Source organism: Peromyscus leucopus, chromosome 10 (genome assembly GCF_004664715.2).
Source record: "Peromyscus leucopus breed LL Stock chromosome 10, UCI_PerLeu_2.1, whole genome shotgun sequence".
In the NCBI taxonomy this organism is placed as follows: Eukaryota; Metazoa; Chordata; class Mammalia; order Rodentia; family Cricetidae; genus Peromyscus; species Peromyscus leucopus.
The window spans coordinates 12,876,400-12,903,335 of NC_051071.1; the positions used below are offsets into that span (position 1 = coordinate 12,876,400).

A 26,936-nucleotide genomic window follows, 5' to 3' on the forward strand; every position below is an offset into this window, starting at 1 on the left:
GTGTTGAGTCCGGGTTCTGTCCTTGGAGTGGGCCTTAAATCAGATATTGGTTGGTGACTCCCACAAGCTTTGTGCCTCCGTTGTACTAGAGAACACCATTGTAGATCAGAGGGCTTGTAGCTGGGTTGGTGTTTACATTACTCTTGTGTTAGTGTGCAAAATACCTTCTGATACCAAGATTTCTAGCCAGTAGGGGTGAAAACTCTAGGTAGGCCCCAGCTCCACTTCTCTGTTCAGCGAGTTGTGTAGATGTTGTTTTCAGCAGTAGGGCCTTGCCTTCCGTCAGTGGAGAGTTTGGGGTTCCCATGAATCTCATCTCTTAACTGTATGGAATATTCATGTTATTTTTCAGTTAAAAGAAAATGAGTTTCTTGCTGGTTTTGGTGGTACACACCTAGAGTCTGAGGCCTTGAAAGGTTGAGGCAGGAAGATGAGTTCAGGGTAGCCTCTATTACAGAGCCAATTGGAGGTCAGTCTGGGGCTACATGACACCCTGTTTCAAAAAACAAACAAACAAACAAACAAAATCAGTTTCTCGTGGGTCATGGTGGCTCACACCTGTAATCTGGTCACCAGGGAAGCTGCAGCAGGAAGGTCACCCTCAAGTTAAGGCCATCTTGTTCTAGAGAGTGAGAACCTTTCTTTAAAAATTAACCCCTACTGAAAAAGAAAAAAAAAATCAGTTTCTTCCTCATAATCTGTAGTAGCATCTTTTATGTTCCAAGCTTGGGCAACACTTAAGCCATTGTTAACGCATCTTAAGGCAAATGCTCTAGTGAAAATCCGGCTATATTAGTTGAGTAGATAGCTTGATTACGGTTAGTTATGGTCATTAAGGGTCTAGCCATCAAATCAGTCTATGATTACATATGGACTTTATACTGGAGGCATTTGAATGCTCTGTAATTTTCAGATGTACAGTACCATACTGTGAAAGCTCTCTTGCTTTCATTTAAAAATAGGGCTCAGTGGCTGGGACATCGCTCAGTGGCTGGGATATGGCTCGGTGGCTGGAGATGGCTCAGTGGATAGGAGATGGCTCAGTGGCTGGAGATGGCTCAGTGGCTGGAGATGGCTCAGTGGCTGGAGATGGCTCAGTGGATAGGAGATGGCTCAGTGGCTGGAGATGGCTCAGTGGCTGGAGATGGCTCAGTGGCTGGAGATGGCTCAGTGGCTGGAGATGGCTCAGTGGCTGGAGATGGCTCAGTGGCTGGAGATGGCTCAGTGGCTGGGAGATGGCTCAGTGGCTGGGAGCACTTGCTGCTCCTGCTGCAGAGGGTGCTGGCTTGGTCCCCAGCACCCACATGGAGCTCACAGCCAGCTGTAACTTCAGCTCCAGGGGATCCATTGCCTTCTGACCCTCATATGCACCAGATACACAGGTGGTGTCCAGACATGCAGGCAAGCATTCATGCACATAAAGTAACAGGAAAACAAATGTTTAGTAAAAATATAGTTGAAAACTAACCTGTGGAATAACATATCTATTTGATAATAGGAATTTTATTTGTAAGTGGATCCTTAAGTAGAACTTTAAAGTATTTTCATTATGTAAAAATTGATTGTAATCATTTTTAGTCAACATTCCTTTTGCCTTACTTTTCTTAGAGTCCTTGTGAAAATACAAATCAGGCCCAATTTCTAAACTCATATCCTATAGTCTTCTTTTTTTTATTCTCATTAAATACTTGCCAGAACTCAAATTATTTTATGTGTGTACTGAATATAAAATCTGTTTAAAGCATATAAAAATAGACTTGAACATACTGTGAGAACATTGTTATTAGCCACGTTTACCTTTTATTTATTATTTATTCATTTATTTATTTTTGCAGTATAGGGATTAAACTCTGGGCCTTGTGCATGATAAACAAGTGCTCTCTACCACTTAGCTGTATTACTTTTATAATTTTGGATATTTGGAGATAAGGAAGAAAAAAAGTAGAGGAGAGAAATTTAGAGATGCAGATCAAATAAAAGCAAGTGGCATCAAAAAAAAGTCCCAGAATCAACTAGCCTGGGCTCAGGGGCTCACAGAGACTGAGCCAACACCCAGGAAGCCTGCATGGGACTGACCTGGGCACTCTGTGTGTGTGACGGTTGTGTAGCCTGGTCCTCTTGTGGGATTCCCAACAGCAGGAACAGGGACTCCAGCTCTTTTACAGGCTTTGGGGACCCCACTTCTCATACTGGGTCACCTTACCCAGCTTTAATACATGGGGAGGTACGTAGTTTAACTACAACTTGATATGCCATGTTTTGTTGATACTCATGGAAGACCTTCCCTTTCCTAAACAGAAATGGAGGAGAGGTAGATTGGGGAGTTGGAACAGAGGGAGGGTGGGGGAAGGAGTGGGAGGGGAGGAGATAGAGGAAACTGAGGTCAGGATGTAAAATAGATAAATTTATTTATTTAAAAAAGCAAGCTGTGGAGAGGAAAAGAAGAAAAGTATGTTGTCAATTAAAGAAAGAATAAACTGTACAAAGAAAAGCGATATTCCATTATGACTGTGCTTTGCGGGGTGGTCATCTGTGTATGTAGGTGCCATTGCTTCTTAGAACCTTGCTACTTAAAAATCTTCCGGAGACTCAAGCATTTGCAATACCCAGGAACCAGATCCACCAAATTACAATCTACGTTTTAACAAAATCCATGGTGTATACAATTTAAGGAACGGTATTTTAAGATCAATACTTTCAGGACCATTCTTGACTCTAAGGTAAAGCACATGAAAAATAAACTGTCTTCTGCAAGTATTTGCAAATCACTAGGATGAAGGTAGTAGGTGGGATGGGCTTCAGGAAAGGCACGATGTGTTGATGGAAGAGGTTAATGGGAATCTAGGGTACACTTTCCAAAGGAGGATATTTCTGTGACTAAGGAGTGGAGAAGCATTTCCTGTGTTCTCTGGTCATGCCCACAGGGTATGTACCTGACAGAGGAGGATGAGTGTAAAATGAGCCCATCTGTTTTGCAGGGCTAGTCCACAAGCAGATGCAGGACTTCACCCTTGACCAGACTGGATTCTGTAGAGCAAAGTTCTGGGCTTTCTGTTCTCTCAACTTCCTTTCTCTTTATTGACCTTTCAAAGTGCGGGGCCTTTGCTCTGACTTGTGATCAGCTGTTCTTAACAGGGTCCAGTACCAGACTCTGAGAGTGTAGTGGATTGCTACTGGGACTTAGGTCAGGAACTGAAAACAGAAGGACTTCCGCTTGTCTGAGAACAGTATCCCTGCCTTGTCCTTGCCACACCTTGATTGCCACATAGAGGAATAGTGATCTGGAGATGGTGGGGTTTGCCCTCTTTCATTGTGGCCCCGGTCATTCAGTTATTAATCTTGGTTTAGGTGATCAACCTCTTGGCAAGATTGGCCATTGGAAATGAGTTTGAAAGCAGTGACTTTGCTGTCATGTTCCTCTTACTTCCTGTTGTGTTCTTTAGCTGCCTGCACACCTGTGGACTTCTGAAAGGCACCATCACTGTATGAGTTCTTACGCATGGTTACACAGGTGCTTAAGGAAACTGTTTAAAGTTGGCAGAGTATAGACAGGGTGTTAATTTATCTAGGTTGAAGAATTAAACTCTGGTGAGAGCTCTTTAATATCTGACATGAACTTTTATGTATGAACACATACTTTGTGTATATTTCTCTCCATCATCTCTATATGTGAACAGCATTTTATCTATGGGTTTATAGTTCATCTACTTCTTACTTTGGAGGACCAAAGAGTAATCAAAAGCTGTTCTCTAGAGTCCTAGAGTCAAACAGTTATTGTTCTTTATTTTCAATGTCATATACAAATTCATTTTCTTGTTTCTTATAAATATGACTGATTAAAATTTTCTTTTTGTGTATATATATGTACGAATGCATGATTGTATATGTGTGCACATGTACATGTGGATGTGTGCGCACATGTGTGAGCGTTCCTGAGGAGGCTGGTGGTTTTATGAGAACGGGTCTATCACTAAGCCCAGAGCTCACAAAACAGACTAGCTGGCCATGGAGCACGGCGATTATATTATCTCCATCCCTCTCCCCTGTCCCAGGGCTAGAGTTACAGATGTGCCCCACATCTGCTCCAGTGCTAGTTATAGATGTGCCCCACATCTGCCCCAGTGCTAGAGTTACAGATGCGCCCCCACATCTATCCCAGTGCTAGAGTTACAGATGTGCCCCCACATCTATCCCAGTGCTAGAGTTACAGGTGTGCCCCCACATCTGCCCCAGTGCTAGAGTTACAGTGTGCCCCACATCTGCTCCAGTGCTAGTTACAGATGTGCCCCCACACCTGTTCCAGGGCTAGAGTTATAGATGTGCCCCCACACCTGTTCCAGGGCTAGAGTTACAGATGTGCCCCCACATCTGTCCCAGGGCTAGAGTTACAGATGTGCTCCACACCTGTCCCAGGGCTAGAGTTACAGATGTGCTCCACACCTGTCCAGGGCTAGAGTTACAGATGTGCTCCACACCTGTTCCAGGGCTAGAGTTACAGATGTGCTTGCTCCACACCTGTCCCAGGACTCGAGTTACAGATGTGCTTGCTCCACACCTGTCCCAGGGCTAGAGTTACAGATGTGTTCCACACCTGTCCCAGGGCTAGAGTTACAGATGTGCTTCACACCTGCCCCAGGGCTAGAGTTACAGATGTGCCCCCACATCTGTCCCAGGGCTAGAGTTACAGATGTGCTCCACACCTGTCCCAGGGCTAGAGTTACAGATGTGCTTGCTCCACACCTGTCCCAGGGCTAGAGTTACAGATGTGCTCCACACCTGTCCCAGGGCTAGAGTTACGGATGTGCTCCACACCTGTCCCAGGACTAGAGTTACAGATGTGCCCCATACCTGCCCCAGTGCTAGTGTTGCAGATTTTCTTTACGCCTGTCACAGGATTAGAGTTACAGATGTGCCCCCCACACCTGCCCCAGGCTAAATTACAGATGCGCCCCCCTAGCTGTCCCAGTGCTAGAGTTACAGATGTGCCATCACAGTTGGCTTTTTTATGGGGGTGTTAAGGGCGGAAACTCAGGTTAATATTCTTGCATGGTAGGCATGTTACTGAGCCATCTCCCTATCCTCTAAAATGTGTGTGTGTGTGTGTGTGTGTGTGTGTGTTGTGTGTGTGTGTGTGTGTGTGTGTGTCTGTGTGTGTGTGTGTGTGTGTGTGTGTGTGTGTACATGGGTACATGGGTGGAGGCCCAAGGTCAACCTCAATTATGATTATTGTTCTTCAGGTGTTATCCACCTTATTTTTGTTGCTGTGTTTTTGAGAACTTGTGGATTAGGCTAGACTGGCTGGCCATTGAGCCCTAGGGAACCATCTGTCCCTGCCTTCCCAGATCTGGAATTACAAGTGTACATTCCACATCTGGCTTTCTTATGTGGGTTTTGAGGACTGAACTCAGGTTCACCTGCTTGTATGATAGTCACTTTAACAGCTGAGCTCTCTCCCCAGCCCTGCCATTTCCACTTTAAATATGGAATGAAATTCAAGAAGTAGGAAAAGATATATGTGTGTCCTTGAAAGGAACTCTTCATCTTTACAACCCTTTTCACCTTAGGACTTGAAAAATAAAAACTAGTTCTTCTCACTGTTTAAGTTTGATACTGCTCTGATAACAACTTAGTTTTCTCATTGGACACAGAGGGCTAAACACACTTTAAGTATTAAGTTTCATTTATAAAAGCCAAATTATATCAAGGAGTATTTGTTTCAGGCCAGCTTCTCTGGGTGGCTCAAGTGGGCATTTCTGTGTTGACTAGTAATAGAGGGATACAGTTTTACAGGAACCTGATGTAAAGACCTTTTGAGTTAAGTTTGGAAAAGAAAAACAAATTATTTGGAATCACCTTTTGAGTTAAGTTTGGAAAAGAAAAACAAATTATTTGGAATCGTGTGGTGCAGTTTTGGGGGCACCTGGAAAGGTGTCTGGAGAATTGTGAAGAGTGCTAAAAGGGGCAAGTGTGAGAGCCTTGTTAAAAAGTGTGGTGTGAAACCATTGAAAGATTGGGAGATTTAATCTGCTTTACATTTTCGAAATATTGTCTTGAATACTTTGCAGAATACACTCTGCCATCAGTAAAGGTAGAAGCTGGAATGTCACTTTCAAAGCCACACTAGGCCATATGGTATAATGGTGGTGAGAAATGGCTCAAGGGCACATGCTCTACCTCTCCCCAACTCTTTCCCACAGCCCTCCTCCTCCTCTCTCTCTCCACCCCTTTTGTTCTGCTAATTACAAACTGTTTGGCCTATTGCTCACGTGTCACATGGCTTTACCTTTGTTCTAATACATCTTGCTCCTCTGGTGGCTGACTGAAGTCTGCTTCTGACTCTGCCCTTCTCCTGTATCTCTGCTTAGATTTCCTGCCTAGCTCTAACCTGCCTTGCTATAGGCCAAAGCAGCTTCTTTATTAACCAGTGGTAATAAAATGTGTGTGTGTGTGTGTGTGTGTGTGTGTGTGTGTGTGTGTGTGTGTGTGTGGTCTGTTTATGTCCCAGGCTGGCCTCAAACCTGTAATCTTCCTGCCTCTTTGCATTTCTTGCCCCTCCCCCCTTTTTCTAATTTTTTTTTTATTTTATTGTTTGACAGTTTTATATATACTTGTGTGTGTTTTGATCAAATCTATCCCGTTCCCCCCTCTTCCAATTCCTACCCTACCTACCCACCACTTTTCTCTCCCAACTTCATGTGCTCTTTGTTTTTAAAACCCATTGAGTACACTTAGTGTGGCCTGTATGTGCATGGATGTAGGCCCATCTATTGGAGCCTCTCAGGCGCTGAATACCCGAAGAAAACTGTCTTTCTTGCTCTCCTAGCAGCATTGGCAGTAATGCTTTAGACAGGGAAAAGACTTCATGAGCCTTTTCCCTGGGGTTTTGATTGGCTTGATCTTGTGCAGCTCTTACGCAGGAAACCACAGCCACTTTGAATTTGTGTGTGTAGCAGCTCTATCATGTCCAGTGCTGTAATGTTTTTCTGTAGATGTCTACTACCTATGGCTCTTACAGTGTTTCTACCCCTCTTCTGTGATGAATCCGTGTGTGTGTGTGTGTGTGTGTGTGTGTGTGTGTGTGTTTGATGTAGATGTCTCATGTAGAACTGAGCATACTACAGTCTATTGTTCTCTGCATTTTGATTAGTTGTGTTTTGTTTTTTTTTTTTTTTCATTAATCACCATCTCCTGCAAAAAGAAGCTTCTCTTTTGATGCCTGAGAGATGCACTGATCTATGAGCAGGACAATAACTTAGTGATCAGTTTACTGCTATGTTAATTTAGCAGCATATGATAGCTAGTCTTGGTAGTGAACCTGGAAGAGGGAAACTCAGTTAAAGAATTGCCTCCATCAAATTGGCTTGTGGATATGCCATGGGCCTTTTTTCTTGATTGCTCATTGATGTAGAAGGGCCCAGCCCACTGTGGGCGGTCACAGCCTTAGGCAGGCGGGCCTGGGCTGTATAGGAAGGGTAGCTAAATGTGAGTCTGGAGCAAGACAGTAAGCAGATGATTTCTGCTTTAGTTCCTTCCTTCAGATTCTTGCCTGGAGTTCCTGCCTAGGCTTTCCTCAATGATGGGCTATAATCTGTAAGCCAAATTTCTGTCTTCACTGAGTTACTTTTGGTCGGTGTTTTATCACAGCATCAGAAAGCAAACCAGAACAGAGTCATAGTATTAGGCTCCCTAGGGCCTCTGACCTAGTCAGCCACAGGTTTTAGTCCCAGTTAGTGAACCAGGCTTGGGTTCTGTTTTGTGGCATTGGCCTTTAAATGCCATCAGAAAGTGACTGCTTATTCCCCTATCATTTGAGTCATTTTTGTACTAGTGGACATGTCTCGCCAGGCCATTCATTATTGTAGCTTGTGGTTCACAGCCGGGGCCAACACCATTGAATGCTTTCATCTTGGTGTCATGCTTAGACCCCTCCAATGCTATGAAAGCTAGCCAGGTCAGTACCGGCTTGATTCCTCCATGTCCCGTGACTCAAGTATGTGGTACTGTTCTAGGAGGTAATGAGGAGCAATGGTAAAGGCCTGTATTTATTTCTTTATTTTGGTGGCTCTGTGGAGAAATGGCTGTTTGTGTGAACACATCATACTAGAGTAAGGTGTAAATTACTCTTTTTACACACGGTGAAATACTTTTGTTTGAGTGCAGAATTCAGTGAGTTTGACACGTGGTATGCTAGTGCAGCTTGGAATAAGTACGTAGAAAGTATAGTGGCTAGAACATGCTGGTAGGCTGAGCAAGCGAGGGTGGCAGGTGAGCAGCGACTAGCGGAATGGAGCACATGAGGGAACGGTTTGGGGTGAGAAAGGGAGAAATCAGTCAGTTTGGTTGTTTTTTCCCGTTTGAAGTTTCTTGAAGTTTGAGACATTCGGATCAAGATCTTAATTAGTTAATTTGTAAGGGTCTCACCCATGGGAGAAAAGAGGGTGGGGCCTCTACGTATGTAATACAACTGTGGGACTGTGGGAAATTTCCCGTGGCTTTCATCCAGGTTGAGGAGAGAGTTGAGGTCTGGAGCTGAGACCCTGTCACATTTGGGGATTGAAACAGGCGCAGTGGAGTAGAGGGGCATTAGGAAAGTGTGTTTTCCTAGAGCTCAGGCAGAGAAAGCCGAAACGGAAGTATTGCTTCATCCACTGTTGCTAAGAGGGTGAGCAGAACAGCCTTGGATTTGACAGGTTGGCACTGGAGACTGATTCCGGGGGCATTTGGGGGATGACAGCTTCACAACATTGGATCACAGGGAAGGAAGTGAGTTCAGGTGAGGCTGGTAGAGAGTTTCTGCTGCAAAGTTAAATGTCTGTTTTTTCCCTGGGGGTTCCAGCATGCTTGGGAAATGGTTGCTGGACAAGGAAAGCATGATACTGTGCTGCGAGAGGTTAACATGGGGAGACTGTAAGCGGGGAAGCGTCCTAGCACACACACAGGTGCCGAGGCTGCCCAGCAAGCAGAAGCAGAGCGAAGAGCACTGGTTACAGGGCCTAAAGCCCAGCATGTGGGGAGAAGAGCACTGGTGAGGGGCACTGCTGGGCTCAGTGAGGGGCGGGAGCCTCTTCTTAGGGGGGGCAGGAGCCCCTTCCTAGGGTGGAATTCAGAACTACCAACAGCTGTGGAATATCTGAGGAGGGAAGTGGTGTGAAATTGTCAAGGTGAGAATGGGTGGACTGGGGAAACAGGGTTGCTGCTGTTAAGGGTCCTGTCCACTTGGTTTGGAATTTAGAGGGATGCAAACACCGAGACTGCATATCTCAATCCAGTTAGTTTCAGAGTTGGCTTAGCCAACGCTTTTGTCAGGAATGTCCAGCCTAGGGAGAGAGGGACAAGAGAATTGAGAGTAGGTGTGGAAGTGGCTATGGCTATGAACCGGTAGACGGAGGCTGGAAAAGGAGGAAAGGAAGGCCTGGAAGGTGAGGTAACTGCTGAACGGTGAGGATTACGGTTTACAGAGCTTAAGGACGCTGAAGAATTGTTGGGTGGAGGTATCGGAGGGAGTCAGGCCGAAGACGGAAGGTAGGAATCAGTGGGATGCTCAGCTTCTGGAGGATGTGGTGGACACTCCTGGAAGGCCCGGTGCCTGTCCCCTTGGCGCAGATGGTCATCAGTGTTAAGTCATGAGCACACATCCCTGATGTACTTGCCATCAATTTGCTGCATCTTAAAATGGAAGCATGTGTGCGTCTTACAGTTCCCTTCTGTATTTGAACAAGTCTGCTCCTGTACCTTGGAGGTGCCCTGCCCTCATTGTGGCTGTAACTATTAAAGTGTGGCAGTTAAGAGCTGGTGACAGAGATGGAACGGAGAAAAGGATCAGAAAAGAACCCCCTGTACCTGTTTGCCCTGTAGAGAGACATTTTGTTTTTTCTTCTGGTGGTCAGGAAATTTAGAGTCTAAAATGTGGGGCAGATTCTTGTTAAGGTTCTTGATGTTACCAAGAATAGCGGGAGGAGAAATGATTAGGACAGGGAGGTTCTTACTGTGAGGGAGAGAGGCTGGGTAAAGCAGGGCTGGGTGCCATTGTTCTGCAGAGTTTTTATTGCTTTTTGTGTTGTAAGTCATGTGACTCATACACCTTATTTCTTGAAAAAAATCCAACTATTATTCTCTGTCTGTCTGTGTCTCTGTCTCTCTTTCTCTGTGTCTCTATGTCTCTGTGTCTCTCTCTCTCTCTCTCTCTCTCTCTCTCTCTCTCTCTCTCTCTCGTGTGTGTGTGTGTGTGTGTGTGTGTGTGTGTGTGTGTGTGTGTGTGTGTGTGTACATGGTTAGGAGTCAGTTCTCTCTCCACTATGATCTGGGGAACAAGCCAGGTATCCAGGCTTGTGGCAGGTGCTTCCACCGATGAGTTACTAACGGCCTTGAAGCTGCTAACTTGTTTCTGATTGTATGATAGTGATCTTCGGAGTGACTTAGAACCTGGAATTGATACTTGTAATGCTTTATTCAGATTTTAAATGCTTATCCACTGTGAAGTACAGCTTCACAAAATTCAATTGTTATTGGTCGTTTAAGACACATAATGGAGCCTTTTTGTGCCAAGATTGGTCATAGCTGTGTTTATCAAAATGTTTAACTCTGGCCTGCCTGAGTCCAGCTGCCTCTAGCTGTTCAAGTACAGCCATATAAATTCTTTCACGTTTGTCTGTGGATCCTTTTGTACTATAATGAGAGTTCAGTCATTGCCCCTAGACTGGCTAGCTGCAGTTTAAAGTTTTTACCATCTGGCCTTTAAGAAAAAGTTTCTCTGGGCACAGAGGCTTACACTAGTAATCCTAACACCATGAGGCTGAGGCAGGAGGAGTTTGAGGCCAGCCTAGGCTACAGAGTGAAACCCTGTTTCAATGAAACAAAACAAAAATAAACAAAAAACCACCCAAACTAAACAACAAAACACAAAGTAGCTATAGAACAGAAAAACAAAAAGTTCATTGATTTCTGCTCTCATCTTAGAGTAATTGCGTAAATGGAACCCAAGGCTTTGAAACAGCTTTGGGGAGGATTCAGTTCTGTGTATGTATGAAGTGTGTGATTTCCTGGCAGTGTGAGCATGAACAAGTAATCTCCTAGCACCTGCTTTCCAAAGTGGGGATGCGATCCATGTTCTAGGACAGAGCTGTTTGGGAGGCTGGTGAAATAACACTGAAGGGTTAGGATAGCGTCTGACTTAGTGTGCGTTCAGTAAGTTACCATGGTCTTTCTGTCCCTATCTGACCGTCAGGCTGGAGACAGCAAGAAGAAAATGTAACCTAAACATTAAGCGTTGTAAAAAAAAAAAAAAAAAAAAAAAAAAATGAATTGGTGCTGAAGACTTAGAGAGACCAAATAGTAAACCAGGGAGCCTGGAGTGTTGAGCCGAAAGGAGGTGTTTTGGTAATATGTTGGCGTTTGTTTGGAAAGAGGAAGTACTTGTTTTTGTTTTTGGAGCAAAATCAATTTATATAGTTTTATAACTTTTTCTTTAGTAATCTTTTCAAGTAAGTGTTGGGCTGATACATGAGCTTAATTCCTTAAGAGTAGAATAATTTGTCATTGTGTGTGTCCTGTAACAGTGACACACCGAAGAGTCAGTCGTCGTCCTTCCTTTCCTCTTGTTTCTCTGTTGCTCCTCCTCCAGGGCCTCAAGCATCGAGTGCACTACTATTGAGCTTTATACCAGCCTAAGCTCTAGTTCCTTACAGTAGTCATTTTAAAAAATTTATTATTATTTATTTATGTGTATATATGTGTCTGTATATGTTCATGTGCCTGAGGCTAGAGGCATCCCTTGAGCTAGAGTTAGAAGCAGTTGTGAGATGCCTGGTGTGGGTCTTGGGAATTGAACTCAGATCCTCTGCAAGAACAATACTTGTTCTTAACTACTGAGCCATCTCTCCACCCCTATAGTAGTGTTTTTGAAATTTTTTTTTCTGTCATGATTAAAAAAGAAGCCAGGGAGTAAATTGTATCTGTTTTGTGTAACTTTCTTATATTCCACTAAATCTTGGTTTGCTTATTTTTAAAAGGATTACGGGATGAAATTTTAAGGGATTATGTGAAGAAGTTCCACTCTTAGTGTTTAGTTTGGTCTTATATTAGTTTTGCAGTTAAAATGCTCAGAGAACTTAAAATTTGACATTTCTAGAACTGTGCTCTAATTTTGTAGGAAATTTCAACAAAAGAGTCACTGAAGTAGCTCACCGTACAGTTTATAAATAGTCCAGTGTGCTGGGGAAATGGCACAAACAGTTTGAACCAAGCGCTCAATAAGGATGTTGATATTGTGCATCAGGAGTTTTGCGTGGTGTCTTAAAGGGGTTGAGCTGAGTGTGAGGTGCAGGTAGTGAGATTACTACAGAAGCCCAGGGCTCCATACTCTCAGTGTGATCCTTCCGGGAAGTTGGGCCAGTAGGCACCTAAAGATTTTCTTTGGTAAGTTTGGCTTATTGAAAACTTTACTGTTCTGGTCTTGCTATTTTAAAACACTTCTAAGTTTAAAAAAGTATAAACATTAGCCTTGATTCAAAGATATTGTAAAGGTCCATCCCTGCATCTGTCAGAGTTTGTCATCTTAAGAACTTAGAGTAGCTCTGTTGACTAACTTAGAGCTCTAGATAGAGCAGAACAGAGGTCTCAGAGGAGCAGAACTGGTATTGCTAGGCCCTGGAGAGAAACTCACTGCACCCTAGATGTAGCAGATTTATGGCCAAAAGAGAAACACATGGGCTTAACCTAGAGAGGGTTTTTATTATGAACCCACCTCTCCTTCAGAGGGAAAAAAGCCATGGAACTCGGTGTGGTGGCATAGACCCATAGTCTCAGCACTCAGGAGGCTGAGGCAGAAACACCGTGACTCAGAGAGAGGCCAGGCCTGGGCTACATAGTGAGACCCCAGTGGAGAGGAAAAAAAAGAATTGCTGTTAAATTGGTAATATTTCTGCTGGTCTTAATTGAAATTCCTTTAAGATAATATGGTTGAGGATCTGAATTTTCTGTCATCTAGTTTAAACTAAGGGCACAGCGTGGAAAATCTGGAAGAGCCAACATTTAGTAGAAATCTAGTTGTGTTAGCCAGCACAGGAGTAAATAGTTGTATGTGGCTATTTTTACTCTAAATTTAAATTAAGTAGAATTGTGACTTTAGTTCTTCAATTTTATTAGCCCCCATTTGGCTCACTCACTGGCCACAAGCCAGTGAGGGGCTGCGCACTGGTCAGTGTGACTGACATCTTCCTGTCACCATTGGTGGGGTGCCCTCGTCTGCGCCACTGAGTGCTTTGCAGACAGGCCTAGTTCCCCGTCCCTTACATCAGGGATGGTGCTGTGTGGTTCGGTATTTTTCAGGTTTCCACATTGCCCTCGAGCATGAAGTTAGGTGTTACAGCTCCTGCATTTTATTCTTTTCTGCATTTTATAAAAAATAAAATAAAAAAGCAAAAAGCTTAAGGAAACCTTTGCTGGATTCTGGGCGATTTCTGTTGATAATCCAGAAATGTGTACAAATTAAGGTTTAGAATTTTCCTGCTATGGTTCAGCTAATTGGTGATTTTTCTTTATGAAAAAGTGTGGGATTCACTGTATTTCTTTGCTACCTTATACCTGTCAGAATTAATATAAGCATTTGGTCAAGTTCATTGACTTAAAGACAGATTCTAGTGATTTTCTTCCATATAAGCAGAGAGGTTGAGAGGTTGATAAGGGTGGGGTTTTATTTCATTGAAGTTGTGAACTTGTCAAGTTCTAACATTGTTGCTGTGTTTCCAAGTGCATCTAGACCTATCGCCGCTCTGCTCCTCTTCCCTTTTCTCTTTCTCCTTGCAAGTGCACTTTATGTTCACTTTGGTTTCCCTATGGTACCAGCCCCCAGGGGACTGCCTGAACTCAGAGGGAATACCAAAGAGATGCTTAAAAATGAGCTTGGTCACTCAGTCCAGTGCAGAGGTGAGAGCAGAGAGCCCTGATCCCAGGCGGGGTGGGTTTTTTTTTTTTTTTTTTTTTTTTTTAAATCATAGCAGAGGTTGGGATGAGGGGATTTCTAGGGTTCAGGACCCTGATTGGCTGACATTTGTCTGGGGTTATCTGTAAAACAAAAATAGGTGTGTGCTAGACTCAGGGACATATGGCCATCTTATTTAACCTTACCTAATGGTTGCAGTGTTTGGAATGTCAGGTACTTCTCCTTAGATGTAGGCCCTCCCTGGGTGCGCACGGGTGTGTGGTGTGTGTGTGTGTGTGTGTGTCAGCTTATGGCTTTTCCTGGGTCTGGGTGTTGCCTGCATAGAATCTGTGTCTGGGCCTCTAAGCCCGCGTGGTCAGCTGTTTTGGGTCCCCCACAGTTCTTCTGTTGTGTGTGTTTTGGGATTAAGCTCTGGTTGTTGGGCTTGGTGGCAAACACCTTTGCCTGCTGAGCAGTCTTTCTGACCGGAAGTTCTGCTGGAAGGCTGGATTGCCTCACTCCTTTCAGTGAGGCTGTGTTTTTGCGAAGCAGGGATTTTAGTAACTGTGTGTGAAAGAAAAGCAGGGAGTCTGCGTGGAACAGGACACGGGAAGCAGTGGCAATATGATGAGCGGGTTTGAGAAGTTGTCCATTGCCAATGTAAGTAAGCTTTTGTCCTTCTTAGGTTGTTTGGTCCTGATACGAATAGGCAGAATGGTTAGGTGTTTCTTTTGGCTTGGGGACCGGGGAGTCTATGAAGAAATTGCCCCTGAAAACCAGAAGGTTTGGGAGCCTCTGCAGCAGGCTTCAGTGTACCTTTATGCTTCCGCCAACCTTCTGCCCTCATCTACAGGTAGACTTCTAGACACTGACCTCTGACCCTAATTCACAGAGCTTCTCTGCTGTAAAGCTAAACTATGCCCTTCCATACGATAGTCATTAAAACCCAGTCACTAAATCCCATGTGGACTCGAGAGGAGTTTTGTTTCATTTATTGGAAGTATGAAAAAAAGTAGGAACGTATGTTAAAACTACCACAGAACTAAGAAAATTTTGGAGGTTTGTACCTATCCCATTCTCTAGTTTAAATATCCCATGTTTCCAATTAAAATTCATCAATAAACTCTGCCATCAACAATAATTAGGGAATTAACATCTACATAGTGGTATTAGTTAATTTATGAACCTAATCCTAATTTCTCAGTTATTTGAGTAATTCTGTTTAGAAAACAAGTTTTTTTTAGACCAGTCCAGGGTCATGTGTTACACTTAGCTGTCACTGTTTTGTTGTTGGTACTGTTGTTTTGTTTGGTTCAATCTCTTAGAGTTCTTTAATCCTGGTTTGGGTTTCTATATTATTTCTTTATGACTAGGTTCAGGCGTTAAGTTCTTGTTAAGAGTGTGAGAGTGATGTATGCATGTTGAAAGTCACATAGTTGAACACCTACTGCTGATGTTCATTTCTATAACTTGATTAAAGCGTGGTCTGCCAGGCTTCTGCATGTGAAGTTACTGTCTGCACTTTTGCGGAATGATTCTTGGAAATGATATACGTTTCTTAACTTCTAATTAATCTTTTCATTAGTCTAGTCTTCTGATTCTAGTCTCAGAATCTGTGCTTCTCTTTAATTTGAAGCACAGGTAACTTTGTAAATTAGTGAAACAATGTGTTTCCCCAAGTAAGAACTACTTTTTACAAGGTGTCTCCCTCATTTCTGTAAGGTGTAGATGTTTATAGGCGTTCTTCACTAAGTTGAGAAAATTTCCCTTTATTCCTGAGAGTTGTGATCATGGAAAGGTGTTAGATTTTATCACTTTTCCTATATGTAGTGACACAATTACTACTTTTCTTCTTTAGTTTGTCTAGTCTGGCTTCCCACTTAGGCAACTTTTCTGTCTCAGCCTGATGAATGCTGAGTTTATATGTATGAACTACTTTGCCAAGCTCCTCAATAGCTAACTGTTGAATGTAGAACCAGCCTCGAGTACATAGAACACATTCCACTTGGCCATGGTATGTGTGTTTTCTTCAAATTTGGGATAAATGTAGATTTTTCAGAAGTTAAAAGCTAGTGTAGAGTGTTTGTGTGCGTTCTTTGCCCTGTCTCTTTTGCCATTATATACATAACCGCACATTATCGGGCGGCACATTGTCAAAATGAAACAGGTGCTGGTGCGTTAGCTAACCTCCAGACTTGATTCAGATTCACCAGCGTTTGGAGCGCTGTCCTTTGTCTGCTCCAGGAGCCAGGCCAGGACGACAAGTTACATCAGTCATTGCTGACAGAGTCTCACTCTTCACTTGCTTTCCTGTTGGTTTTGTGTTATCACTAAAGATTCATTCATTGCTGCGTGTGCACTTGAATTATTGTTATGGTACAAAGTGGCTTATAGTTTGACATTCATCTCTATTCCTGATTCTTCCTGAATTTAGAAAAATAATTTGTGGCATAGTTTAAGAAGAAAAGAAATAAATTATGTTTATAGAAGGGAATTGACATATAGAGATGACTTCAGTTTCAAGGTGGCTTTACTGACTCAGAGCGCTCGGCATGTTTCTCTGTTAGAGGTCCTTTAATATTTCTCTTTCACTAAAGATCTTTAATTTTAAATTTGCAATTTAGGCCCAGTTTGTCTATTTTTAAAACTCTGAGGCAAAATTCTGTGACTATTTTGGACAGCACCCTAAAATTCTGATTTTGTACAGAAACTTGACTGCAGTCCACTGCTGGCCTTGTTCACGGTGTGGTGGGGTAAAAGCTCCTGGGACTCCACCGAGCCCACTGACCGCTGCCTGCTGATGATTGCCTGTCATGTCCTTATGTCCATTGTCCTGTATTCCCAGTCCTTCCTGCGGTGTAGGAAAGTAGTGGAGGGGACATCCTTGCTAACTCTTTTTTTTCTCCCCCGCGGACAGGGGTTTCTCTGAGTAGCCCTGGCTGTCCTGGAACTCACTCTGTAGACCAGGCTGGCCTCAAACACAGAGATCCACCTGCCTCTGCCTCCTGAGTGCTGGGACTAAAGGTGTGCACTACCACCGCCTGGCCAAAAGTTACTCCTTGTTTTATTTGTTTGTTTCTTTTATTTGGTTTGTTTTGTTTTTGCTTTTTCAAGACAGGGTCTCACTATGTAACCCTGGCTGTCCTGGAACTCTCTCTGTAGAACAGGCTGGCCTCGAACTCACAGAGATCTATCTGCCTGCCTTTCCTTGCCTTATTCTTGATCTTATCTATTGAGTATGATGCCAGCTGTGGTGTGTGTGTGTGTGTGTGTGTGTGTGTGTGTGTGTTATATATTATTTTTAATCAAATAAAGTTACTTTATGTACTTGGTCAGCTGTAAGGGTTTGTTGTAAATCATGAGTAGGTATTGGATTTTGTCAGATGTATTTTCTTGCAGTTTTCTAGCAGTCTTTTTCCTGACTCTTCCTCCCCCATGCGCTTTATGCATGAGTGTTTTGCCCTCAGGTGTGTCTGGGCACCACCTGTGTGCAGTGCCCAGGGAGGCCAGAGAGGGCATTGGGTCCCCTGGAACTGGAGCCGCAGACGGTTGTTAGTAGCTGTGAACGTGCTTGGAATCAACCCGGATTCTCACTCCTCTCAAGGGACAATCTGCCGGCTGAGTTTCCACATTCATACTCTGAGCTTGTCATGGGTGTGCCCGGCCAGTTCTGCCTGGGCCTCCCTGTGTCCTGGTCGAGTTTGGAGTAGTTTTTATGTAGGTCTGTGGCACAGGTGACAGCTGAGGACCTCTTATTCTCTGATATATTCGAGGTCAGTCAGATATTTTTACCTTCCATATCTACTTATTTTTTTTCTTTTGGAAAAAAAAAACCTATTTCGTTGTAGTTCTGAAAGTTTTTCGTATCATCTTCTTCCAGCTCTTCATGTCATACTTTCTTAGTTAAAAACAAAACAAAACCAAAAAACCCCATAATTTTTAGGGTGTTCTTTTTCATTAAACATTGCTCTTTTATTTTTCTTTTTATTACTTTATGTGTGTGAGTGTATGCACAGGTGTGTGTAGGTGTATGCTCCCCTGTGCACATGTGTGGAGGTCAGAGGTCAATGTTGGATATCTTCCTGTATTGCTTCCCACTTACTTTTTGAGACAAGGTCTCACTGAACGTTAGAGCTCATCAATTGGCTAGATTGACTGACCAGCATGTCCTCCAGACCCTGCTGTCTCCGCCTCCCAGTGTTGGGATGACAGGCCTGTACCTGGCCTTTTATGTGGGTTCTGGGGTCTCAACTCAGACCCTGGCCTTGTGTGGCAAGCACTGTACCTACAGTACCATCCCTACGGCTCCTTCTCTTACCTTCCTCATGCCTGTAATGTTGTTTATATCTCTCTCAGCATACTGGTTATATTGTCTCAGCTTCGTCAAGTTCCTCTTTTCTTTCTTTCTGTCTTTTTAAATTTTTTTAAATAGCATCTTGCCTTTTATATTAGGATTTTCTTAGTGACCCTTGGCTATTCACATTGAAGATGGAGACAATATGGAACATGTGCGTGGAGTAGCTGGTTGCCCACCCTCTGTTTCTGAGAGAATGCCATATTCCTTCTTTTCTTCCCTCCTTTCCCCTTCTCTCTCTATTCCCCACTCTTGGTCTTCTCACACACTGTTTCATTTGAAACTATAAATGGTTTATATGTTTCTTTTTGCATGTGTGTGCCTATATGGGTGTATTGTGTGTGCACATATGTGGACATCCTTGCATGTTCTTATTCCTCTACTGCCAATGTCTTCCTAATTTTCTAATATAAAAATATTGCTGAGTCAAAAAGCACAATGAGTCATTGCTGTGTGTGTATGAAATACAGATCTCCCAAATAATACTCCTGCTTTCTTTATTGTTTTATAGTGCTGCCCATAGTGATTCCTCTAATTTAGCATTTTACATATTCTTTATTTCCTGTGCCTGTTGGAACAAGTCTCACATGCCACCAACACAGATATTAGTATTCTCATGTGTTATTTGAACATATTTTTACATTGGTCCCGTGAGGCTCTTATTTCACAAGTGTGAAGCCTCTTGGGGCCTAGATGGTACAAGCAGAAGGTGAATTGGAATTTAACCCAGATCATTCTGTCTTCGTATGACTATTTTTTTTTTTTAATCTTATTCCCTGTTTCCTTCTCAATGCATTCTTTTTGAATGCCTTTTCCCCCTAAGGAAATTTCTCGAGAGCCTTAAAATCAGAATCAAGACGGTCAGATAAAAGCATCAATTACAGAGTGGATTGGGGTGAATTGTATGATTATCTTGAAGGATGTGGTTAGATGATGTTTCTTTGTTTCTACTTGTATCTATTTAGGGAATTGGGCACATACCCCCAGAATACTGATTTCTGTTTTAGTGACATGTGATGTTCATTCCAACAGGACCAGGAAATGAATAGTAAGAAATATGCTAAGTTAAAGGAAATAGTCCATGTGGCTCGTATAGTAGCAATAAGATATTATCCAGGAGAGCTGTATTTCATACATACATAGCAATGACTCACTGTGTGGATTATCTCTTTAGATTGGAAAAACTAAACGTTTTGTGCAACTGAGTAGTGTACTTTATGAAGGTTTGTCAAAATATATTTGGCTCACTTATGCCAAACTGAATTTCTTCAGTATGAGTGCTCCTAGTCTTAAATAGTTGTAGAAAAAGGGTCAGCCAGAGATGTCGTGTATCTCATCAGTTCAGTACTTTGAGCCACAAGTAGTCACTCTAAGATACTTTAAAAAATAGTAAGATAGTGCAAAATATATTTTAAAAATGTATTTCTACTTGTGACAAAGATCTTTTACACTTTTAACGTTAGGACTGTCATTGATTTGTACAGAATGGAAGTTATACCTAGAAGCTTGTTTATACGATGTGCTTTGTGTTTGTATGCATTTCCTCCTGTTGAATTACTGTAGCTTGCTAAGTAACTTGTGAAGGAAGCATAGAGGGAGTGTATTAACTAGTTGTGTAGTGTAGTGCAGTCGGAGGTGGATGTGCCTACCGAAGGGTAAAAGCTATTACTGAGAAATAGTAAAGTCGGAGTCTCTGTGATAAGATAATTGTCCTCCTCTTGTTCAGTGTCCATAGCACCCTGCCATGAAACGTCCTGATATGGCTGAGGGCTCTTTCCACAGAGTAAGCTGGTTGTGTCCGGAAGTGCCTATGCACATTAAGTTCGTTATTAATCATTTTAAGTGGTTCCTGGACTCTAAGAGGAATGTGCACTTTTCATGTTCTAAAGCTTTCTTATTTTTCTTGTTTCATATTTTCATAACTTAGGTTTCTTATTTTTAAATAGCTCAGAGACTTCAATATAAATTTGAGTTCTTTTATCCTTGGAAACATTGATTTCATATTAGTGAAAAAGATTGGGTTACATTTTGGTCTCAGTGCTTTGAAATGTAAGCTCCTACAAGATAACAGCTATTATATTGCCAGAGAGGCAGGTGGAGGAGGGAGATGTGCTCTACTGAGTTTTTTTAAATGTAGGTAGGTGTCCGTAGTACATATCTATACCCAGAAATACAAATAGCCTAACCTAATAAAATTTTACTTTAAAAAGGTTTATTTGTTTATTTATTTATTTGTGTGTGTGTGCACGGCACACACGAGCACAGGTGCTCATGTTGGCTAGAGGCTTTGGACCCCCTGCAGATGGAGTAACAGGTCATTGTGAGTCATGTGACATGGTGCTGGCTAGTCTTTATGCCAACTTGACACAAAGTAGAGTCATCTGAAAGGGAGGAACCTCAGCCTCTGCGTTTTCTATAGATCCAGCTATAGAGCAAGTGTTCTTAGAAGAGGGCCCAGCTCATGGTGGGTGGGGTCATCCCGGGCTGGTGGTCCTGAGTTCTGTAGAAGCAGGCTGAGCAAGCCATGGTGAGCAAGCCAGCAAATAGTACCCCTCCATGGCCTCTGCATCAGCTCCTGCCTCCAGGTTCCTGCCCTGTTTGTGTTCCTGTCCTGACTTCCTGCAGTGATGGACTGCAATGTGGAAGTGTAAGCCAAATACACCCTCTCCTTCCCAACTTGCTTCTGGGTCATGGTGTTTCGTCGCAGCAATAGAAATCCTGACTAAGACAGTAATGTTAGTTAGTTAATTCAGGATTGTTAGAGAAATACAAATCCTTTATCCTGTCCTATATTTCTCATTTCTCTTTTAAATCATCAATCATTTAACCATTTGGTGCTATCTAATGTTATGAGTCACTGAACCATAGTATTTAGAACTGTTCAGTTTTTGTATAGTCCCTTTACATTTGATACATTAGGTAATAGCCTCAGTGAAATTGAGAAGTATCTCTAAGTATCTTGGTTCCAGAACTAGGAAAAGCAAGTTTCCTATCTCCTCCCAGTCCAGGGTTCCTTCCTCTGTATTGAACCATCTTTGAAGGATCTTTTATCAATGTGTGTCTCTTAGATTTAAACAGTTTCCTTACATTTTCTTTCTCTTAAGATACCGACTCTGAGAAAGTGAGCATTTTAATTGACATGGAGGAGAATGAGTGATCTGAAAGTATGTCTGCTATTACCTGGAGTCCTGTAGGAAGGCCTCAGGAGTAGCGTGACCAGAGGAAGGCGGGAGGATGCTGGGGTCAAGCAGGGTCTGGTAAAAACTTTTCTTAGACCTTGGGAATGTTGTGAACTGAAGACAGAACTGCTACCCTTCTCCTTACACTTCTGTTGCTTAGAAAACAAAATTCAGTCTGAAGACTCTTTAAAGTCAATGGAATTAAAAAATTAATTTCGCCAGGCTGTGGTGGCACATGCCTTTAATCCCAGCACTCAGGAGGCAGAGGCAGGTGGATCTCTGTGAGTTCGAGGCTAGCCTGGGCTACAGAGCGAGTTCCAGGAAAGGAGCAAAGCTACACAGAGAAACCCTGTCTCGAAAAAAAAAAAAAAAAAAAAAAAAAAAAAAAAAAAAAAAAATAAATAAATAAAAAAAAAAAATTAATTTCATTTTTTCTCGCCTGATTCTAAACTTAAAAATGTTGTAATTCACTGCATGCATTTATAACACTCCCAACATAAAATTATATAAATCCATAGTAGAAGGTACAGAAAAGTATTTCTGTTTTTGCCTTCTCTAATAATTTTTAATATTATTAGCTTTATTAGCTAATTCTCTTCCTCTTCTCAACTAGCCCCATTTCTGCTTTCATGCTGGCGTGTGTGTGTGTGCCTGTGTGTGTGTGTATCTATCTGTGCATGTGTATGTGTGAGTGTGTGTGTGTGTGTGTGTGTGTTATGTCCAGTGAGTTTCACTAGGTTTATTACAGGAGCATGGGATCCTCAGAGCGACTCCTCCACTCAAGACTGTCTCCCCCTCCCTCAGCGAACGCTGACTGCATGTGAAGCATCAGTGTAGAGCAGAGCCCCACAGGTCCCTCCCTCCTCTTTGGCAGATAGTGACTGGCCCAATCTTGTGCAGATAGATAACCACAGCTACTGTGAATTCAAGAGTGCTGGCCATATCATGTCCTGAGTTCAGCATTCCACAACCTCTCCCCCAATTTCCTCTGGCTCTTATATTCTTTCCACTCTTCTGAACTGTTCCCCAAGCCTAGGAGGGGTAATAAAGTTGTCCCATTATGGCTGGGCATTGAACATTCATTTGTTCTCAGTACTTTGACCAATAATGTTTATTCATTGTAGAAAAAATAGAAAAGTTTATTCCTTATTGATAATCACATTATTTGGTTATCAAGTTTTGGTACCTCATTGGAAGACATTTGCTCTTGGTGTCTCTAATATATAGCATAGAAGAAAACTAAAGTCTATATTAACACAAATCCTAAACATTGTCACATGCTTAGGATCTTAGAAAATATTTTTAATTGCTGTATAATTTTCTAAGCAGACATACTGTAATTAGTCACTCATCTGTTGTTGGGTTTTACATTAAAAGTGTCATTAGAAATTATAGTTTTTACAAATTCTGAATCAAATCATCTCTGCTGTTGGCAGGTTCTTTTGAGTGTGTGCTTCCTGAGATAGTTATGAACACACTCCTTTCTGCTGAAGACCCCTTTTCTTAGTGTTTCCCCAGCACTGTGCCTCCTGCTGGGTAGCTGGCTTTAGTTGCCTCACAGTGTTGTCAGCTTAGCTTGTCTCTTGCACCGTGGTCTTACCGTGGTCTGTCTGCTGTTGCTCCACCTAGTATTAGGAACATAGTAAGCACCCAGTAAAATATCTGTTGAATGCTTTTGAAGTTTTTAGAACAGCGGTCCTCTCAACCCATGGGTAGTGACCCATTTGAGGGTCAAAGAGCCTTAGGGGTCACCTAAGACCATCAGAAAACACAGATATTTACATTATGATTCGCGAAAGTAGCAAAATTACAGTTATGAAGTAGGAACAAAAATAATTTCATGGTGGGGGTCATCACAACATGAGGAACTGTATTAAAGGGTCATAGCATTAGGAACATTGAGAACCAATGCTTTAGATGTTAGGTGACTGATTTTCATGTGACAGTTTGGGATTTTTTTGTTTTTGTTTTAAGATTTATTTACCTTTGTATATGAGTGCTGTTTCTCTGTGCACCAGAGGAGGGCATTGGATCCCATTATAGATGGTTGTGAGCTACCATGTGGGTGCTGGGAATTGAACTCAGAACCTCTGGAAGATCAGCCAGTGCTCTTAACCGCTGATCCATTTCTCCAGCCCCAGTTTGGACTTTTACAAACATCTTTTCAAGTTTACATCATACATGTGACACATAGAAGAGTATAGAAATGGAAGTGATTTTCTTTCAGCTTACCTTCGTACCCAGCAGTGGAAAGCGAGGGCAGGTTTAAGAATGGAGTTCCCTGCTTTGTAATATGGACTTCATAGCCCTCTCTTTCTTTCTCTACTCCCCTTTCCTTCTCCAGAATTTAGGGTCAGAACCATGCTTTGACACAGAGCCTCTTTCTGAAAATTCAAGTTGTTCATTTTTCATGGTCTCTGAGAGTAAGGGAGAAGGTGATAAATGTTTATTTTCTTGTTTTTATGTTTTGAGGCAAGGTGTTACTCTGCAGCCCAGGCTGGCTTAGAACTTCTGGTCTAGTCTATTCTAGCCTCAAAAGCTGATTTGCTCCAACAAGAACATCAAAAGACTTTGATTTCCAGGGAAACCCTTCAGATAGAAGTACAACTACATGCACTTATGTGTGTATCTCAAGGACCGTATTTAAATGCCTTTAAGGTCTCTCTCTTCCTCCTCTGTGTCTTAGAAGGCTGACTACCCTGTTGCTACTGGACTAAACATGATCATTGGATACTCTCTGGAACCTGAGCTCTATCAGGTTTTCTTGGCTTTTCTTTTGATAGAAAGTTTTATAAATACAGGCTCTCTGATAGATAGAGAAAGCTCTAACGATGTCCTTTTCCTCCTGGAAGTTCATTAGTAAATATTTAATGGTTCTTTTTGAGCACACTATGGATACTAAAATATTAATCGCAGGCAGCCATTTGTTGTTGGTACACTTCTATTGAGAATGGCTTACTTTTGAACATTCTGCTTGACAATATAAAACTAGATTCTATTTAGATGTGTTTCCCTGTGTGTATGTCACGTGGTGCTAGGGCTCAAACCTAGGGTCTTGCACTGCTAGGTAAGCACTCTGCCACTGACTTACACCCACGCCCCTTAGCGAAGACATTTACAGTGTTGATAGGATTGGAATCGGAAAAGTTTAGCTATCTCTGTGGGTGTTCTTATATGTCACTTATATGAGCAGAGGACTGCCCCTCCTGCTTTCCGCTGTTAAAAAGCTTCACTTTTCTGAAGCATTAAAGTGGATTGAGAGTGGGAGGGGTCTCAGGGTCTAGTTAGGAGAAAGTGGAATTCAAACAGCAGTGCAAGACTGGAGGAGAGACCTCTTGTCGTCACGATCACTAATGCTGTAAGCCATGAAGTGTGGGGTTGTTTAACCATGTTCATGTTAGTCAGCGGTTCACTGCCGTCACTGCACTGTTGGAATCACCTGTGGAATTGTTCAAATTCTACACACTAGCTCCATTAGGTTAGATCCTCCAAGGTGGGGATATAAGCATTGGTATTTTAAAAAAGTTTCCCAGGAGGTTTTAATGTGTAGCCAAGATAAACGTTCTTGAGAAGTTCCTATCTGCTGCAGAGAAAGTGCTTTATACTACTACTGGCTTTTGTTAGATCTCTTCAATTATAATTAATCAATTGGATATTCTTGGATGCAACTTAGGTTCATTCTTTTCAGTAATGGACATTCATTGGGCCTTGTAACCTTGTACCAGATTTTTATTAGTTGCTAGTAATACTGAGTTAAAGATCAGTTAGTGTGGTCTAGTAGGGGAGATAGGAGATAGAAGTAATTACACTATGTTATATAAAAAGTATGTAAATAGAGACATGGCTTGGGTATTTACTGAGAACTTAGTAGGGGCTTTAACTCTTGCCTGAGGTTTGGGGAGTGTGTGTGTGTGTGTGTGTGTGTGTGTGTGTGTGTGTGTGTGTGTGGACATTGTGTGTGTGAATGGAGGTGTTAAGATGAAATAAGAAATAGTCAAAATTTCACAAAGAAGGCTAAAAGGTAAGAGTTTATCAGGTAGGAAAGGAGGAGGTAGAGGCAGGGCTCCCCTGTAACACCTGAAGATGTTAAGAACTAAGGAATGTGCATTCAGGGCTTGGTTGGAGAGAAGCTGTTATGAGGTACTAAGAGTTAGTTATACTAGAAGGTAAGTCAGTTCGATGGCAGACTGTTCTTTCACCCATATTGGAGACTGTTGCCTTGCCTGACTAGAGGCCACATGATCAGATAGATGTATGTAGGGTCTCACTAGGTCATCAAGACTGCAGCTGCTAGAGGGGTGCTGGGGAGAGAGAGGAGGGAGAGAGGACAGAGGAGAGTTTGGGTTTTGTTTTTAAGTTTAGGTTATTGTTCTCTGTTGGCACAGAGCCTCAGATGAATGCTGTTTTCTAGAAATGTCATCCCTATCACCTGGTCACTGCTCCCAACATCTCACTCTGGGAAGACTCACTACAATTGAATTACATCATTTTGCTTATTATTGCCACCAGAAACATTTGTATATTTGTTTGGATAAGTCCTTATAAAAACAGTTTTCATTATTGGCATTTTCAAGTTTTTTGTTTGTTTGTTTGTTTGTTTTTGGTGTGTGTATTATGTTCAGGTTCTGCCCCATAGAAAGAACACCCATTAGCATTTGCTTTCTTTTGCGTCTATACATCTTCTCTCTTTACATTGTGAATGCTTCATCTTTGTGTGTGTGTAATCATTTTTATTACACTTATGTATGTATGGTGTATTGTGTATGTGTGCACTTGTATCGTGTGTGGGAGTGGGATAATTTGTGGGAGTCAGTTCTCTGCTTCTGCCGTGTGGATTTGGGGTAGTGAACTCAGGTGGTCAGGCCTGGCAGCAGTTGCCCTTTCCTGCTGTGCCATCTTGCGGGTCCTAAATGGTGCTTGAGTGATGGTGTGGCTGGATGTAAACTCGAGGGTAGCAGCTGTTTTCCTCTTGCACTTGAAGATTTGACTTCACTGTCTCCGGGACTGTCGTTACTGACGAGAAGTTTAATTATTTATTACTCATTTGTCTGTGACTTCCATGTTTCCTCTCTTTATCTTTATGGTTTTTCTGGATTCCTGCTTCTCTGCATGGTGGTTGTAATGTATGCAGTTGACTTATCCTGTGTATGGTTTGATGCATACAGTATATAACTTTCCTTTTCTGTACTGAGGATTAGACCTAGTCTTCACGCATGCTAGGCAGATGCTCTGGGCTCTTTTCACTGTTTCTTTGGAGCTGGAGCGTCTCTGGTCAGGGCTGGGCTTCAGCTTCCAATCCTCCTGTTGCAGTCTCCGGGGAGCACCTGGAATTGTAGGCTTGTCACCAAGCCTGGTGTGGGAAACGTTTTAATTAAGTCTTTTTGAAAATGAAAATGTAAGTAAACTAACAGATAATAATAGTCTTCCTATTTTTCCAGAAGCATGGAGGAGAGCTTAGTTGTATTAGCTAAAGACGCATTTCCAT

General features: G+C 42.4%; 1 protein-coding gene across 10 annotated transcripts in view; it reads left to right on the top strand.

Moving 5' to 3' along the window:
• Ehbp1 (EH domain binding protein 1) overlaps nt 1-26,936 on the top strand; it is a 334,331-nt gene that overhangs the window by 45,408 nt on the left and 261,987 nt on the right. The window lies entirely within an intron of this gene.